The 7,131-nt window shown below is 46.0% G+C and overlaps 1 long non-coding RNA gene across 1 annotated transcript; it reads left to right on the forward strand.

Annotated features, from left to right (window-relative positions):
- The first annotated feature begins 264 nt into the window (after positions 1–264).
- Positions 265–3,936, forward strand: LOC147991721 (uncharacterized). Its single transcript, XR_015604094.1, has 2 exons — positions 265–1,406; positions 3,677–3,936. It is a non-coding gene; the product is annotated as an uncharacterized LOC147991721 (long non-coding RNA).
- Positions 3,937–7,131: the final 3,195 nt, after the last annotated feature.

Consider the following 7,131-nt stretch of genomic DNA (forward strand, 5'->3'; position numbering starts at 1 on the left):
CCTCCTAACCGCCTGACCCTCCTTGCCTAGTGTATCAAACCCCTCGAGCGCATCCGAAAGTTGTCCCGAACCCGACCCGGATAGTCGTCACTGTTGGGTCTGGATCATCCCCTAACATCTATAAATCATCTCCGTTTTGTTAATTGGTCTCCCTAGCCTATTTTTCTCGACCGCCCGATTGCGATCGGACGGACCGAATACCCCTAATCTAAGCCTACAACATATATAAACAGATCAACCCTAATTTCTAGGGGAGATGTCCCATCCATCCCCACGCCGCCGCCACTCTTCCCATCGGGATCCAAAACCAGCCAACCAGCGCATCCTCCTGGTCTCCTTCTTCATCGGGATCCTGCCCGATCCATCCCACCTAGCACCAACCAGTTCTCCCTCGATCCCTTCGCCCTGCCGCGCCGGAGCGCTCTGCCTCGTGCGCACGATCCAAGGAGAGGAGATCCTCCTCGCTCTCCCGAAGCTCATGTCTCCTCTTGATCCAGGGAAGAGGAGTTTCTTCTGGAGTACGCTTCCTCTGCTCTGCTCCGGCGTCGTCCCGTGCATCACCCGCCAGCTCGCCGGAGACGAGCACCACCGCCAGGCCGTCGCCTCTCCCTGCTCCCCGTGCTCCCTCCTTTCTCTTCTCTCCCGTCCTCACTCCTCATCATTAACTCCCTCTCGCCTCTCTCTACGGGAAGCCGCCATGGACGCGAAGCCGCCGAGCCTCCCGAGCTCCTCGACCACAGCCTCGCGCGTCCGAACCCCGCGCCAGTCCTCGTGACCAGCTGCGTCGCCGGCGACCAGGCTCCCCTGCAGCCTCCCTCCTGGCCGCACCCGAGGACCCTCTCGCCGGACCAGCAGGACCAGCTCCGTCGCGCCCTGTTTCTTCCTCCTCGAGGAGTTGTTCCTCGCCGCCGTCGCACCAAGTCCACCTGACGGATCCGCTGCAATTTCGGTCACCTCCTCTGCTCCTGCATCGCTCGTCCCTCGACCCGTTCCCTCCTACCTCGTCGCCGGACCCATGCCATGGCCGCCGCCAAGTTCATCGGGACGCCGCTGCTTCCACCGCCCGGATCGAGACCAGAAGAGCAGTCGCGCCGGATCCCTGCGCCCTGGACCTCCTCGGCTACGCTTGGACCAGTCCCGCCGCCGTGCCCTGCATCCTGGGAGCCAGCCGCGCCTCAAGCCCCTGCGTCCCCGTCGCTGCGCCAAGTCCGGCCGCCTCCTCCTCTGCTTCTGGTTCGAGCAGGAGGTCAACACCCCGCCTCGAGCCACGACCGTGCGTCGCCTGCTTGCGTTGACCACGCCCAGGCCCAGCGCCTCGCCTCTGCTGCCTGTGCGCGTGGACCAGCCCAGCGCGCCTTCAAGGCCGGCCCAATCCGCTTCGCCGCCCAGTTGGGCTTGGCCCATGGGTGAGCTGCCATGCGCCCCTCCTTTTTTCCCCTCCTGCTGGGCTAGCCTGGCAGTTTCGGCCCGCGGCTTATTTTTTTCCCTGCTGACGTTTTTCCTAATATCTAGTGCATTGCATAATTACAGAAGAATGCCATTTTCTTGCATTGCTCATAATTAAATAACCATGCATTGGAATTAATTAAACTTTATATGTAAAATGCTTAGAATTTCATCTAGTTTAATAATATCCAACTTTCATCCATGTTAAAAATGTTTAAAATGATGTTTGTGTAATTTTTTCCATATGCCATGCTAAAATGCTTTATTTCATAATTTAATAACCGTAGCTCCAAATTTAATAAACTTTATATGTAAATGAGGTAGAAAAATGCATAGTTTAACATGGTGGCTGTACTTTGCATGTTAAACAATCTAAAAGATGGTTTAGGGCAGAACAGTACCAAACCTAAAATATGCACATCAGGAGTTTCCGGACTTGTTGCTTGTTGTTCCGGCCTCATTTAAACTTGCCTAGATAGGTAGTTTTCATATGCTTCACCTCTTGCCATGTTTAACAACATTTAATATTGTTGGGTACATAAACGAGAGAGAACTAAATAAGACATGTGGTGTTTCGTCAATATGCAACCCGTTGCATATTGAGCTCCACTTAACTTGTAGTTTTGCTTGTGCATTTTGCCATGCCATGCCTCATTAAACCGGACATGCATCATACTTGGTTGTGCATCATGCCATGGTTATGTGATGGTTGTTTACTATGTTGTTTGCTTCTTTCCGGGTTACTTCTCGCGTTAGCTTCGGTTTCGTTCTGGAGTTGTGAGGATTCGTTCGACTATGTCCGTTTGTCTTCTTCATGGACTCGTTCTTCTTTCTTGCGGGATCTCACGCAAGATGACCATACCCTAAAAATCACTTCTATCTTTGCTTTGCTAGTTGTTCGTTCTATCGCTATGTCGCGCCACCTACCACTTGCCATATTATGCCTCCCATATTGCCATGTCAAGCCTCTAACCCACCTTTCCTAGCAAACCGTTGTTTGGCTATGTTACCGCTTTGCTCAGCCCGTCTTATAGCGTTGCCAGTTGCAGGTGAAGATGGAGTTTGTTCCATGTTGGAACATGGATATTATTGGGCTATCACTATATCTCTTATTTAATTAATGCATCTATATACTTGGTAAAGGGTGGAAGGCTCGGCCTTATGCCTGGTGTTTTGTTCCACCCTTGCCGCCCTAGTTTCCGTCATACTGCTGTTATGTTCCTTGATTTTGCGTTCCTTGCGCGGTTGGGTGTTATGGGAACCCCTTGACAGTTCGCTTTGAATAAAACTCCTCCAGCAAGGCCCAACCTTGGTTTTACATTTGCCTAACAACCTATCACCTTCCCTTGCCGCCCTAGTTTCCGTCATACCGGTGTTATGTTCCTTGATTTTGCGTTCCTTACGTGGTTGGGTGTTATGGAAACCCCTTGACAGTTCGCTTTGAATAAAACTCCTCCAGCAAGGCCCAACCTTGGTTTTACATTTGCCTAACAACCTATCACCTTCCCTTGGGTTCTGCAGACTCAAGGGTCATCTTTATTTTAACCCCCCCGGGCCAGTACTTGTCTAAGTGTTGGTCCGAACTAGAGCCCCTTGCAGCGCCACCTCGGGGAAACTTGAGGGCTGGTTTTAATTGTATGGATTGCTCATCCGGTGTTGCCCTGAGAACGAGATATGTGTAGCTCCTATCGGGATGTCGGCACATCGGGCGGCTTTGCTGGTCTTGTTTTACCATTGTTGAAATGTCTTGTAACCGGGATTCCGAGACTGATCGGGTCTTCCCGGGAGAAGGAATATCCTTCGTTGACCGTGAGAGCTTGTGATGGGCTAAGTTGGGATACCCCTGCAGGGTTTGAACTTTCGAAAGTCGTGCCCGCGGTTATGGGCAGATGAAAATTTGTTAATATCCGGTTGTAGAGAACTTGACACTTAACTTAATTAAAATGCATGAACCGCATGTGTAGCCGTGACGATCTCTTTCCGGCGGAGTCCGGTAAGTGAACACGGTTCTTGTGTTATGCTTGAACGTAAGTAGCTTCAGGATCACCTCTTGATCACTTCTAGATTCACGGCCGCCGCGTTGCTTCTCTTCTCACTCTTATTTGCGTATGTTAGCCACCATATATGCTTAGTGCTTGCTGCAGCTCCACCTCACTACCCTTTCCTACCCATAAGCTTAAATAGTCTTGAGATTGCTGAGTTCTCGTGGCTCACAGATACTTCCAAACAGTTGCAGGTGCCGATGATACCAGTGCAGGTGACGCAACCGAGCTCAAGTGGGAGCTCGATGAAGATATTGATCATTGTTTTATGTCTTTTTCGGTTGATCAGTACTGGAGCCCAGTTGGGACGATCGGGGATCTAGCATTTGGGGTTGTCTTTCTTTATTTTGGTCCCGTAGTCAGACCTTTGTTTATATCTTGTATGATGGTTGGTTTAATTATGTATTGTGTGAAGTGGCGATTGTAAGCTAACTCTTTACCCCTTTCTTATTCAGTACATGGGATGTGTAAAGATTACCCCTCTTGCAACATGCCTACCATGCGGCTATGCCTCTAAGTCGTGCTCCGATACGTGGGAGATATAGCCACATTGTGGGTGTTATAAGTTGGTAATCAGAGCCGTCCCCGACTTAGGAGCCCCCTGCTTGATCGAATCGCTGACGTTGTTGTGTCTAGAACAAAATGTTTTGAGTCTTAGGATTATATATATCGGAGAGCAGGATTCTTTTTATATCGGAGAGTATTGCCATAACTCGTATAACTGATGCTTTTCGAAGGTTGAGGTAAATGATTTCCGAAGGTTTATTGGTTATGTGTTGAAGAATGGGTACATCTGGATGTAGGATTTGTTAGTTTTGGTGAGATATTATGCTTCCCCTGTATCCCCAACACCTGATTGCATAACCAGAAAGTTTCGGGAGTTTATAAGTGGGAATTCAAGTATCTCGTAGGATTTCTTTCCAACAGACACATGATACGATATGGAGTCTATCATATGTTTGTTTCCGGCTTATTCTGCAAGCCAATCCTTTGTTTTGTTTTCAGTTGTGGTATTCGAGTTGCTTCGAAGTCAAATGTTGATTCCATACCTTTCCTAAGCGATGTTCTCATATTTCTATGTGAATACCAATCCTTCTTAATCATCGAGGTTGTCATGTTAATTCTTTTCCAACCGGCGTGTTCCTCTTCAAGTGGATCCGATCTTTTGCCACATCTGCAAGACCCAATCTTAGTTTTCTCAACGTGGTTCGTTTCATCCGTTCCCAAGTTGCTTTTGTTTTTCCCGCCCTCCCACCCTTGTTTCTTCAAGGAATCAGATTTCTTAATCATGTATCCTTTTATTGATGGGAAGTCTCTCCATTCTTTTCTGTCAGTATTCTTATCCGGTGATTCTCAGGAAGTTACTAACGGAGCTTCAAGTTCGTCATTCTTCATTCTTTTTCTTCTCCGGTGGATTCAAGTCAAGTTTTCGGTGTTGATCATATCTCTTTCCTTATTTCAAATGTTTTCTCATGCTGGTGCACCTCTTAATCATTCACTTCTCGCTATTCATTGTTCCGGAGTGCTGAAGATATCTCAAAGATTCGTGTTTCCACTCTGCATTCATTCAATCTCTTTCGAGGATGTTATCTCTTTTGATGTTTTCGATTGTGAGAATTCTTTTCACCCATCCGGAGCAATTCAGGTGTATTTTTCAGTTTGATTCTTCGGAGACCATCATCTCAGAATTATTCATTCCAGCTTTCAACTCTCGTTATCCAAATCTTACCGATGCATCATTCAAGTAATTCTCTTATCAGCTTGTGATCTCTTCGTTCTCTTGTATCTAAATTCTCTCAAGTATCTTCGTTCATTTCCAATTCCTCCTGGTGATGCGTTCGTTTTCTTCGCTCGTTCTTTCAATCCTAATGGTGGTTCATTCAAGAGTTCCCTTCCTTATTATCATATCAACTCATTCGTTCTTTCAAATCCTACCGACGATTCGTTGAAGATCTTATTCAAGTTTGCGCTATACCTATCTTTATCCTTTTTATGAGAATAAGTAGTATGCCAAATCCATTGCTTGTCATCAATTTAATTGGTGAAGGATGCGCATAACATAATTCTTATTCTTGTTTCATCCAAGTGATTGATTCATTCTTACGGAGTTTGTTCACGATGGGTAAATTCTCGGTTCAAGTGCTTCATACTTTTCCCGAAGTTCCAAGATCTCTCACCTATATCACCGCGAACATTCATCTAATCATTGCAAGGCTTCAATCTTATTATCTTCATCCTTCACTTCTTTGTGATCATTCCTTTGATTACCGGAGTTCTTCATGGAGGCTACTTGATGGTTCATCAAGGATTTAATTCCTTCCTGAAGTGTTCATCGAGATTCTTTTTGAGGAGTTCAAACATTCTTCATCTTGCATTTCTAAGTACAGTTCAATCCTTTCTCCCTTATCTTGTGAGGTGATGTTATGTCATTTTGACAGTTGTTCAAAATGACGTATCTTAAATCCATCATTTTCTGTTCATTCAGGACATCTTTTCAACCCATCACCCTATTCTTTGGAGTTATCTTGGGTTATATTTCACCTAAAGCTTTCCATAAGGATTTTTGCTATTTATGGTGCTTATAAATGACTCAAATTCTTCATTTATCCTCCCGGTGAAATAAGTTTCTCGTCGCCTTGTTCATCTCATATCAATCCAATCTATTGTTTTTCGTTAGTGGCAGAATTTCACCTCAAGATTTCGAGATGTTTTCCATAAGCCCACTTCAAGCTTAGTCTTTTCGTTGTTGGTTTTCCAACAACATCGTTCGAACCTACTCCTAAAGGTGCTTTTTCAAGCTCATTTGAGGTAGAAGATGTTGTTTTCTCCTTCGTTCTTTTGATTCCATTCTTACATTTGTTCTGAAGGCATTGTGATGTTGCTCTCTTCGACCCATCATATTGTTTTGTCAAGATCATGTTCAATTCCTTCCATTTACAGTCGGAGTGCTATCCAAATTATATCGATTGTATTCCTTCTCTATCTTGTTTAACCGGAGTGTTGGGGATATCATTCCTCTTCTAACCGGAGTCTCATCCAAGTGCTTTTATTTTGCCAAGCTCATATTCTTTACCTTCCATTTCCAACCGGAGTATTGTCGTAATTGATCCTTATCGTTCCGTGTACATCTCGTTTCAACCGGAGTGCTTGCATGTACTTCTTGTCCATTGTAACCCTTTCTTATGTCTTTCAACCTACAAGGTTATCGTAATGTTCCTTGTTCCTCTTTTCTAACGGAGTGTTTCCAACTTTGTTCATCTTCGTTGTATTCTTTCTTTCAATTTGTTCAACCTCTCAAGGTTTGTGGTTTCACTCGCTTGTCCAAGAAGCAACTTAGTTTTACCTTTTCTCTTCCTCTTCTGTTTCCCTCCGGTGCCATCCTAGATCTCAGGACGAGATCCTCTCATAGTGGTGGAGTGTTGTGATGCCCCGAGACCGACGCGCCAGGTGTCTTCCAGTTATTTGCTGTTATTGCCTTGTCTTTCGCTTGCGTGTTGCTTCTTGCCTGGTGTTTTGTTCCACCCTTGCCGCCCTAGTTTCCGTCATACCGGTGTTATGTTCCTTGATTTTGCGTTCCTTACGCGGTTGGGTGTTATGGGAACCCCTTGACAGTTCGCTTTGAATAAAACTCCTCCAGCAAGGC

Source organism: Triticum urartu, chromosome 1A, assembly GCF_056163025.1.
Source record: "Triticum urartu cultivar PI428250 chromosome 1A, HENAU_Tu73, whole genome shotgun sequence".
Taxonomy (NCBI): Eukaryota; Viridiplantae; Streptophyta; class Magnoliopsida; order Poales; family Poaceae; genus Triticum; species Triticum urartu.